We start from the raw sequence: 12,032 nt of genomic DNA, 5'->3' as shown, positions 1-12,032 counted from the left end.
CGAACTCACGGACCGCGAGATCGTGACCTGGCTGAAGTCGGACGCTTAACCGACTGCGCCACCCAGGCGCCCCATGGTCTTTCTACCTTTGCCAGTGGGAAACAAATTGTTCCTAGGCTTGCTGGGCTTCAAGAATTTTCTGCCTTTGTCCACCTGGTGCTTGTTTCTCTGGCTTCAGGAGAATTCTCATATGTGTGTAGCTAGTACTTCACCAAATACTTAAGCGTATCCCTCTGTTGCTTTCTGTGCGGCTTGTCTTCTCTGTGATACTCAGCCCTGCAATTCGAGTCACCTTGCACCCACCAAACTCCAGCATCTGCCTGTCAGCTCGGTGAGACTGTTGGCTCCTGGTGCTACGGCTTGGTGACCGTCTCCAGGTACCCAGCTGTTCCTGCGGTGCAGCTCACCTTTTCTGTGTCCCTCCTTACAAGGATCACAGGCCAGTGCTCTGTCTGGTACAGGGTCTCACGCAGGTGACCCCTTGGCAGATTCCTGGAGCTCCTTCTGCATGTGGCTGTCTTCTGTCTGGCACTCTGCCTGGCGACTCCTGCCACTCCAGACTCCCTGAACACCGATCTCCGTCTCTTCAAGTCTCTGAGACCACTGTGTACCGCTTGGGTTTTCCCTTTTCCTGTTGTGACCTAAAATATGTGCCCATGTAGAAGCCAGAGCAATTGTTTCTCTTTCTCTCGGGCCATTCTTTAATGCCTGAAAATCGCAGTCTGTATTTTATCCAGTTTACTTGTTTACGGTATCGGGGCAAGTCTGGTATTGGGTACGGAAGTGTGAATGACTGTATTTTTTTAAGTTTTAGAATTTCTGTTTTGTCCTTTTTTAAAATTTTCTGTTCCTTTTCATTATGTTTTGTTCTTCCATGGTGGTTTCCACTCTTTACTTCTCTTTGAACATTGTAAAGATCCTTTATTTAAGGCATGTTTATATTTTTCTATTATCTGTATTTCTCTGGACGTGATTTACCTGATTCACTGTACTCTCTCTTCCCCAGTCCTTGGTCTCCTCTCATGGGACACACATTTTCACTGGGAACTCTTCTTCAGCGGGAGCTATTTCTACAGGAATCAAGTGTCCTGATTTGCGAAGGATCCTCTGTGGGGCAGAAGCACACTTGACTCTCTCCGCCAAGGCCCCAAAGGTTTTCGTTTTTATAAGAATTTATAAATTGGGGTTTTCCACATAGACAGGATAATGCAAATTCATATACCACACCAAGCAAGGTTCAGATGCAGGCTTCTGACTTGTTTTGTCTCCACCCTCTTACTGCTTCACTGGCTTAGTTAGCAGGCTATTCTAGTTTCCATTTCATGGACTGGCTCTCAGATTTACGAAAGGGCCCATTTCTACGTGGCAATGTTGCCTGGGACTCCAGACTCAAGTCTACAGCTTCGTATGTGTTAAAACCATGGTTCCCATAGGGATTTACTCCATTCTGGCTCCTCCACAGGTCACTGGGTTTAGCTCTTGCTCACCGCATTGATTTTGAATATTCTATTTGTTTCTTCTATCTGGGGATTTCCTAGTCTCAATTTCAAGCTCAGCTGTCTGTTTAAAAAATGAAATGTGAGTTTATCGTATCCAGTTTTCTCAATGTTTTATTTCTTTTTCTTTTAAATTTTTTAACGTTTACTTATTTTTGAGAGGCAGAATATGAGCAGGGGCAGGGGAGCGGCAGAGAGAGAGGGGGAGACACAGAACTCAAAGTGGGCTCCAGGCTCTGTGCTGTCAGCGCACAGCCTGACGCGGGGCTTGAATTCACAAACCCTGAGATCATGACCTGGGCCAAAGTTGGATGCTTAATCCACTGAGCCACCCAGATGCCCCTATGTTTTATTTATTTTTGACAGAGAGAGAGCAGGGGCGGGGCAGAGAAGGAGAGGGGGACAGAGGATCTGAAGTGGGCTCTGTGCTGATGGCAGTGAGCCGATGGGGGCTCGAACTTCCAAACCGTGAGATCGTGACCTAAGCCAAAGTTGGACGCTTAACCAACTGAGCTACCCAGGCACCCCTGTATCCAGTTTTTCTAAGCCTTTGCTTGGGATGGGAAGCTTCAAAAGTCAGTCTTGTTTACCATCCTGCCTTGAAGAATGTGTAGTCTTAAGAGCTCCATCGCACTGCCTCTCAAGTCAGATATTTTCTAGAATCATACTCTTTCACTTTTTATTGTTTGTATGTATGTATGTATTTGCATCCAAGTTAGTTAGCTGATAGTGCAATAATGGTTTCAGGAGAAGATTCCAGTGATTCATCCGATATATATAAAACACCCAGTGCTCATCCCAACAAGTGTCTTCCTTAGTGCCCTTTACTCATTTAGCCCATCCCCCACCCACAACCCCTCCAGCAGCTCTCAGTTTGTTCTCCGTATTTAAGAGTCTCTTATATTTTGTTCCCCTCCTTGTTTTTATGTTATTTTTGCTTCTCTTCCCTTATGTTCATCTGTTTTGTTTCTTAAAGTCCTCATATGAATGAAATCATATATTTGTCTTTCTCTGACTAATTTCACTGAGCATAATACCCTGTAGTTCCATCCATGTAGTTGCAAATGGCAAGATTTCATTCTTTTTGATTGCCGAGTAATACTCCGTTGTGTATATATACCACATCTTCTTTATCCATTCATCCATCGATGGACATTTGGCTCTTTCCATACTTTGACTATTGTCTATACTGCTGCTATAAGCTTTGGGGTGCATGCGCCCCTTTGAAACAGCACACCTGTATCCTTTGGATAAATGCCTAGTAGAGCGATTGTTGGGTTGTATGGTATTTCTATTTGCATCTTGAAGTCCGGGATTGTGATGCCTCCAGCTTTGATTTTCTTTTTCAGGATTGCTTTGGCTATTTGGGGTCTTTTTTGGTATTGTACCAATTTTAGGATTCTTTGTTCTAGCTCCTTGAAGAATGCTGATGTTATTTTGATAGGGATTGCATTGAATACGTAGATTTCCTTGGGTAGTATTGACATTTTAACAGCATTTGTTCATAAAATCCATGAGCATGGAATACTTTTTTCATTTTTTTGTGTCCTCTTCCATTTCTTTCATAAGCTTTCTATAATTTTCAGTGCATAGATTTTTCACCTCTTTGGTTAGTTTTCTTCATGGTATTTTATGGGCTTTGGTGCAATTGTAAATGGGATTGATTCTTGATTTCTCTTTCTGTTGCTTCATTATTGGTGTATAGAAATGCAACTGATTTCTGTGCATCGATTTTATACCCTCAGACTTTGCTGAATTCATGCATCAGTTCTAGCAGTTTTTTTGGTGCAATCTTTTGGGTTTTCCATAAAGAGTATCATGTTGTCTGTGAAGAGTGGAAGTTTGACTTCCTCCTTGCTGATTTGGATGCCTTTTATTCCTTTGTGTTGTCTGATTGCTGAGGCTAAGACTTCCAATACTATGTTGAATAATAATGGTGAGAGTGGACATCCCTGTCGAGTTCCTGACCTTAGGGGGAAAGCTCTTAGTTTTTACCCATTGAGGATGATATTAGTGGTGGGTCTTTCATATATGGCTTTTATGACCTTGAGGTATGATCCTTCTATCCCCACTTTCTTGAGGGTTTTTATCAAGAAGGGATACTGTATTTTGTCAAACATTTTCTCTGCATCTATTGAGAGGATCTTGTGGTTCCAGTCCTTTCTTTTATTAATGTGATGTATCACATTGATTGTTTTGCAGATATTGAACCAACCCTGCATCCCAGATATAAATCCCACTTGGTCGTGGTGAGTAATTCTTTTAATGTATTGTTGGGTCCAGTTGGCTAGTATCTTGTTGAGGATTTTTGCACCCATGTTCATCAGAGAAATTGGTCTGTAGTTCTCCTTTTTAGTAGGGTCTTTGTCTGGTTTTGGAATCAAGGTAATGCTGGCTTCATGGAATGAGTTTGGAAGTTTTCCTTCCATTTCTCTTTTTTGGAACAGCTTCAAAAGAATGGGTGTTAAGTCTTCTTTAAGTGTTTGGTACAATTCTCCTGGAAAGCCATCCGGCCCTGGACTTTTGTTTTTTGGGAGATTTTTTATTCCTAATAAAATTTCTTTACTGGTTATTGGTCTGTTCAAATTTTCTATTTCTCCTTGTTTCAGTTTTGATCGTTTGTATGTTTCTAGAAATTTGTCCATTTCTTCCAGATTGCCCAATTTATTGGCATGTAATTGCTCATAATATTCTCTTATTATTGTTTATATTTCAGCGGTGTTGGTTGTGATCTTTCCTCTTTCATTCTTGATTTTATTTATTTGGGTCTTTTCCTTTTCATTTTTGATCAAACTGGCTAGCGGTTTATCAATTTATTAATTCTTTCAAAGAACCAGCTCCTGGTTTCACTGATCTGTTCTACTGTTTGTTTTGTTTTGTTTTGTTTTTGCTTTTTTGTGGGTTGTTTTTTTGTTTCAATAGTATTAATTTCTGCTCTAATCTTTATTATTTCCTATCTTCTGCTGCTTTGGGGTTTTATTTGCTTTCTTTTTCCAGCTCCTTGAGGCATAAGGTTAGGTGGTGTATCTGAGACCTTTCTCCCTTCTTGAGGAAGGCCTGGATTGCTATATACTTCCGTCTTATGACTGTCTTTGCTGCGTCCAAAAGGTTTTGGGCTGTGGTGTTGACATTTTTATTGGCTTCCATGTACTTTTTAATTTCCTTTTTAACTTCTTGGTTAGCCCATTCATTCTTCAGTAGGATGCTCCTTAGTGTCCAAGTATTTGTTGTTTTTCCAAACTTTTTCTTGTGGTTGATTTTGAGTTTCATAGCATTGTAGCCTGTAAATATGTACGGTATGATCTCAATCATTTTGTACTTGTTGAGGGGCTGATTTGTATCCCAGTATGTGATCTATTCCGGAGAATGTTCCATGTGCACTTGAGAAGAATGTGTATTCTGCTGCTTTAGGATTAAGTGTTTTAAATATATCTGTTAGGTCCATCCTGTCCAGTGTGTCATTCAAAGCCATTGTTTCCTTGTTGATTTTCTGCTTAGATGATCTGTCCATTGTTGTAAGTGGGGTATTGAAGTCCCCTACTATTATGGTATTATTTTTAATTAGTTTCTTTACGTTTGTGATTAATTGATTTATACATTTGGGTGCTTTCAGGTTTGGAGCATAAATATTTACAATTGTTAGATCTTCTTGGTGGACAGACCCCTTAAGTATGATATAATCCCCTTTTTCATCTCTGTTGCAGTCTTTATTTTAAAATCTGATTGTCTGATATAAGTATGGCTACTCCAGCTTTCTTTTGGTGGCCATTACTATGATAGATGGTTCTCCATTCCCTTACTTTCAATCTGAAGGTATTTTTAGGTCTAAAATAGGTCTCTTGTAAACAGCATATAGATGGATCTTGTTTTCTTATCCATTCTGTTACCCTATGTCTTTTGAATGGAGCATTTACTCCACTGACATTTAGAGTTAGTACTGAAAGATATGAATTTACTGCAATTGTGTTGCTTGTAGAGTTGAAGTTTCTGGTGGTGTTCTCTGGTTCTTTCTAGCCTTTTTTGGTTTTGTTTGTTTGTTTGTTTGTTTGTTTGTTTTGTTTTGGGGTTTTTTGTCTTTTCTCTCCTTAGAGAGCCCCCCTTAAAATTTCTTGCAAGACTGGCTTAGTGTTCACGAACTCCTTCAGTTTTTGTCTGGGAAACTTTTTATCTCTCCTTCTATTTTGAATGACAGCCTTTCTGGATAAAGAATTCTTGGCTGCATATTTTTCCAATCCAGCACATTGAATATATTGTGCCACTCCTTTCTGGCCTGCCAAGTTTCTGTGGATAGGTCTGCTGTGAACTTGATCTGTCTGCCCTTGTAGATTAAGGACCTTTTCTCCCTTGCTGCTTTCATGATTCTTTCCTTGTCTGAGGATTTTGTGAATTTGACTATGATATGCCTTGTTGATGGTTGGTTTTTGTTTAATCTAATGGGAGTTCTCTGTGCTTCCTGGATTTTGAGGTCTGTGTCTTTCCACAGGTTAGGAAAATTTTCTGCTATGATTTGCTCACATAAACCTTCTACCCCTTTTTCCCTCTCTTCATTTTCTGAGACCCTTATGATTCGGATGTTACTCCTTTTTAATGAGTCACTGAGTTCTCTAATTATTATATTGTGCTCTTTCACCTTAGTTTCCCTCTTTTTTTTCTCCTTCATTATTCTCCATAAGTTTGTTCTCTATATCACTCATTCACTGCTCTGCTTCCTCCATCCTTGCACTGTGTCAGCCATTCGAGATTGCATCTCAGTTATAGCATTTTAAATTTCATCCTGACTAGATTTTACATCTCTTATCTCTTCAGAAAGGGAGTCTATGCTTTTTTCAACCCCCAACTAGTATTATTATCGTGGTTCTAAATTCTCGTTCAGACATCTTGCTTGTATCTGCGTTGATTAAGTCCCTGGCTGTCCTTTCTTCCTGTTGTTTCTTTTAGGGTGAATTCCTGTTTCATCATTTTGAAGGAAGACAAAGAATTAAATGATAAATAAATAAATAAATAATAAATAAATAAATAAATAAATAAATAAAAATTTAAAACAACACACAAAAAAATCAAATAAAGGATGCCAGATCCTAGGTGTATTTTGTTCTGGTTGTTGACAAAAGCTTGACAGAATACAGAAAAGAGGAAAAGAAAAAAGAATAAAAAGGAAAAAAAAGGAAAACCTTTGAAAATTAAAAAAAATGAATACAATACAATAAAATGAAGGAAGTAAAATAGAATTTAAAAAAAAATTTTAAAGTAAAAAAACAGTAGAAAAAATTAAATAAAAACGTTTTTATAAAATTGGAAAATAAAAACAAAATTTTCTCTGTATTCAAGAATAAGGAAAGAAAAGAAAAAGAAAAAAAATTGAATAGGTGGACCAGCTAACAGAATGAAATACGATTGAAATTACATCCAGTTTCCCCTAGAAGTCAAATTATGAGGCACTTTATAGTCTGTAACTAAGCAGGCAGAGACTTGTAGTGTTCCTCTAGAGCACCGTTGCCCCAGTTGAATGGGGCTTGGTGTAATGGCCCCATTCTCCACTAGATGACACTGCTTAGTTTACTGATGTGGATCACTATGACACATGTATGCGCATGCGCAGGAGAGGTGAAAATGGTGTTACCCAACTACTCAGTCTCTAGTATCAGAACTCTGTGCTCTCGCCCACCAGCAGTCAAGCCACCTCCCCTTTGTCTCTGGCTTCCATCCACTCCATGCTTCTACACTGTCTGTGACCAAGCCATCAGCCTGCCAGGTGGCATCTCCCTCCCGAGTTTTATCTCAGATGGGACTGTCTTTCCCAACTCCTTACTTCTGAGGCCTCGTGGCTTTGACATGCTCAGACCCTCTGGGGGAGGGTCTCATCCAGCAATGGCTGGATGCCCGCGCCTCCCCTAGGAACATTCACACAACTGGGCTGCTGCAGATGCCCAGAGACTGCGGCTGGGTGCCAGCTCACCCCGTAAAAAATTCACACAATGGTGTAGCAGCAGCATCTCAGGAATTGTGGTAAATCACAACACATATCTGGCACCAGGCTTCATCCTTAATGTCCTTGTTCCAACACCAGTGAACGTGGTTGTTCTCCAAGTTCTGCTGGGACTTTTGCCTGTAGGGATGCCACACAGCCTCTACCAAATGTCCTCCCAGCAGGGGAACTGTGTCTCCCCATGTGGCCCGAGGACCCCTCAGACCTCACTGTCTGCTCCTGGGGATTCGCCCTCCCCACCAGAGCTCCACCTAGTATCAAGCTGCAGAGTTTCAGACTCTGTGCTCCCCGGTTTATAGAGTCTTAATGGTATTTAAACCCTCTCTTTTCTCCTTTCTCCCTTTCTTGTTCAATCCATTGTGGGTGTTTCCACTCTTTCTCTTTCTCTCCAGTTGCTTTCATGGGGGGTGCTTTTCCTGTACCCTCCCCCCTCTCTCCAACCTCTTTCTACAAGCAAAAACAGCTCCCTACCCTCTGTGGCTGCTCTCTCCCCCAGTTCACCTCTCCATGCCACCTACCTGCTGAGTTCTGTGGTTGAAGTTGTGCAGATTGTTGTGTTAATCCTCAGCTCAGTTTTCTAGGTGTGCAAGATGGCTTGGTGTTGATCTGGCTGCATTTCAGGGATGAGAGAGGCAAAAAAAAAACCTTCCATGCTGCTCGGCCATCTCGGTCCCTCCCCCTATACTGAAATGCCTTTCTAATTTTGATCCTCTTTAACTTTTAATGAATGTACTTTTTATCCCATGCTTCATTCCAAAGACGATTTAGATGCTAGTGGTGAATTCATTGTTTGATTATAAAATACGTATGTAGCACAGAGTGTGTTATTTTAGTTTCTATACTCCCGGACTCCTGATACAGCACCAGCCTAACACATCGCTGAGTAAGTATCTGTTGAAAAGAACAGAAGGAAAAGTTCTGAAACTTTATTAAGAACTTGTATTCATTAAGTTCAACTTCTCTAAAATGAAACTTAAGACAAAATTTCATCTTTTTTATTTGACTGAAGATAACTGTTGAATGTTGAAGTAGGTAGACAACCCCTCAACCGGTAGCTATCTTTTATTTTCTTTATTAATCTGATAAGAAAATACAGCATTAGAAAAAAGCTCAATAAAAATATAATTCTTCAAAGAAGCAATGCTTCAATTAGCTAAAGCAGGAAGTGACAAAATGGATCCAATCCTTTTATTTTTTATTTGTTTTTAGTTTTTATTTATTTATTTTTTAAATATTTATTTTTGAGAGAGAGAGAGAGAGAGCATGAGCAGGGGAGAGGCAGGGAGAGAGGGGGAGACACAGAATCCGAAGCAGGCTCCAGGCTCTGAGCTGTCAGTGCAGAGCTCGACGCGGGGCTCAAACTCACAATCTGTGATCGTGATCTGAACCCAAGTCGGACACTTAACCAACTGAGCCACCCAGGTGCCCCGGATTCAACCCTTTTAAATTTTGTTGGTTGTTGTTAAATAATTTAGCTATATGAAGATGCAGAGAGAATGCCTAATAAATGTCTAGCAAACAGTGTAAGAAACAAAGCCTTCCCAATGGGGGCAGGGAGTCTGGAAGGAGTGAGTGGTGGCACTTTCTCTCTTGGGAGTCTGTTACTCAACCACCCAGGGACAGCCTTGGGATCTGGAGCCATAGCAGAGTGAGATGTGGGTGAAAGGGCTCCTTCTGCCAAGAAGATGCTCTGAAACCCCCTTACACTTGCTGCTTATAGCTCCACAAGGGGCGGTGCTTCCTGGACAGATGTATGGAGTGGGGACTAGAAAGCCTCCGGTTGACCTCCCAGCCAAGGACTTTAGGAGTAGTTGGAGGCACCCCATTCCTCCTCAGTTTTAGAAAATCCCCAAGAGACCCTTAGTTAGGGATTTACACAACTGGATTGCCCCAGACTTCCCGAAGGAGGAGGAACTTCTTGTTGCTTTTGCAAAGAAATGAATCATTTGGAAAACTTGGGACTCTAGCTATTCCCTCAGAAGACTTTTCTAAGGAGAGGCGGGCACAGAGAGAATGGGGGCATGACACTAATGTGAAAAACCCGAGAAGCACAGCCGGGGAAACATTTATTTGCTTGCCTGCTTCCTACATCAGGATTTTAGGAAAGCCTCTCTCCAAAAGGATCCAAGATCCCTGGAAGGGCAGCAGCGAGGGGTGAGGACAGGTTTTAGGAACAAAGCGGGCTCAGCGCTGAGCAGAACAGACTTAACAGATCTTATTGCCAAACTGAGGACAGTGTTCCATCCCAAGGGCAACCCCTCCTTCAGAGAGGGCTTCTAGAGGAAATCATAAAGAAAAAACTCAAGCTGTATGTTGAAAAAAGCTAAAAGTACCCAAACATCTGTGAGTATCAGGACATCTTAAAATTTAAAGTTTACTGAGAAAGAAGGTGAGCACATGTGTGGCTCAGTCGGTTAAGTGTTTGGCTCTTGGTTTCAGCTCAGGTCATGATACCACTGTTTGTGAGATCAAGAGTCAGGTTCTGCACTGACAATGCAGAGCCTGCCTGGGATTCTCTCTCCTCCTCTCTCTCTCTCTCTCTCTCTCTCTCTCTCTCTCTCTCTGAAAATAAATAAATAAGCTATTTTTTATGTGAAAAAAAAAAAAAAAAGAAAGAAGGAAACCAGCAATGATAATGGTTATTCTCCAGATGCAGGTAGAGATGTCCCTGGAGTTGAGTCTATCCTTTTGGCACTTGTAAGGCAAAAAATTAACTCTGCTGACAGAATGTTAAACTAAAGGAAAGGAGGGATCCTTTCTCAGAAGAACTTACATCAACTTGTTTCAGTTATTTTTACAGCAGGTTCTTCTGCAGAGATTGCCCAGAGAATTGAGTCATTCTAGTACCAGGGACTTTTGAACGAAAGGCTAGGGATTAATTTCCAGCTCTTGATTAGACTGTAGAGTCAGTCTACCAGTTCTAGAAGAAACCTTTGCTATTCTTCAGTTTAACTCGCTTAATTTGCAGGAAAGGGCCTTAAGGTCCTGAAAGATGGATGATCATACAAGTCAGTGACAGCTGGCCTTGCCATCTTATTTCCTGACACCAAAACTGTTTTGTTTTTTGTTTTTTGTTTTTTGGTTTTTTTTTTCAGAACAACCCAAAAGCTCTGCTGGGCTGGAGAACATGCTCAGAGTTGGCTCACCTGTGAAAGACAGTTAAGGTAATTGACTTAGGTAATTGACTAAGGTAATTGACTAAGGTATTGACTTCCGGTTGGGAAGTGACTTGTTCCGACATAATGGAACCTGTCCAGAGGCAGGAAAATAGATATGGACCAGTCTGTACTTACTTATTCCCCGTGATAAGAAGGAAGAAAGTTCAAGTTTCCACACTCCCTTTCAGGCCTCCTATTTATTCTAAAGTAAGAGTCTGTGAGTAATTTTGAGTGAGTCTGGTTGAATTATGAGAAGCACGAGGAATTCTAGTCGCTCTCTGTGTTCAGTACCGTCTGAGAGGGAAGACCGAGCTTGAGATGAGATCTTTGGGTTTTGCTTCTCATTATGGTTTAAAGGAGGGCATGAAGTGGGGGGGGGGGGGGGTGCGTGGCAGAAGTTAAGAGAAAATGAGGTTACAATTCAGTTACTCTTCCACGGAGAGTATATGTTCTGAATATGCTTTCTTTTACAAATCTGTATGGCAGGTTCCTAAGTACAGTGGGCCTTCAGATGGGCTTGGGGCTATTTGTTCAGATGTTGGAGAACCTTGACGGGATCACGGAAGGTGTGACCCAGCTTTGTCTCTCTTCCTTTCCCGTTGTCTCACTGTTTTACCCAGGCCACAACTGCTTTGATGGGAACAGAATGAAACAGGAAAGGGAAGCATAGGAACAGGAGAAATAAGAACTTTTAAAGAGAAAGAACCCGAGCTGGTCTTCACAGCTACCCTCCAGCCCCACGTGCACACTCCATACAGCTGGCGCCTTAGAAATACAACCAACAAATCTATACGCTCAGCCTGTTTCTTTCTCTCTTTTTGCCATTATAACCAAATGTTTGTTGGACTATGTAGCATCTCCTTGTCGCTCTTCTAATCCATGGCAGAAATCTTAACTTGACAGTAATTCACTCCCATGGTGTTTTAAGAAGAAGGTGTAGAAAAAGTGTGGGGAGGTAGAATAATATATATTTGTACAGATTGTATGTATATAAAGCCTCCCAGATTTCTGGATATTTTTCATTTTGATGGGCAGTTCAATTCAGCCTGATGTATATACTTTTCTTTTATTTAAAAAAATGTTTTTTAACATTTATTTATTTTTGAGACAGAGAAAGACAGAGCATGAACGGGGGAGGGTCAGAGAGAGGGAGACACAGAATCCAAAGCAGGCTCCAGGCTCTGAGCTGTCAGCACACAGCCCGACGCAGGGCTCGAACTCACGGACAGTGAGATCATGACCTGAGCCCAAGTCGGACGCTTAACCGACTGAGCCACCCAGGTGCCCCTGATGTATATAGTTTCATGAAGTATTCTTCTCTTATCTCCCCACTACTTTCTCACATTCAGAAACCTCATTGTTCTCTTTATTATGTAATTTTATAATGACATA

The 12,032-nt window shown here is 41.2% G+C and overlaps 1 long non-coding RNA gene across 1 annotated transcript; it reads left to right on the top strand.

Moving 5' to 3' along the window:
• The first annotated feature begins 10,576 nt into the window (after window positions 1-10,576).
• On the top strand, window positions 10,577-11,438 carry LOC147572570 (uncharacterized). Its single transcript, XR_015245922.1, has 2 exons — window positions 10,577-10,646; window positions 11,261-11,438. It is a non-coding gene; the product is annotated as an uncharacterized LOC147572570 (long non-coding RNA).
• The last annotated feature ends 594 nt before the right edge of the window (window positions 11,439-12,032 follow it).

Source organism: Puma concolor, chromosome E4, assembly GCF_028749965.1.
Source record: "Puma concolor isolate L17-30 chromosome E4, mPumCon1.1.hap2, whole genome shotgun sequence".
Lineage (NCBI taxonomy): Eukaryota > Metazoa > Chordata > Mammalia > Carnivora > Felidae > Puma > Puma concolor.
This window is presented reverse-complemented; position numbering and strand designations above follow the sequence as displayed.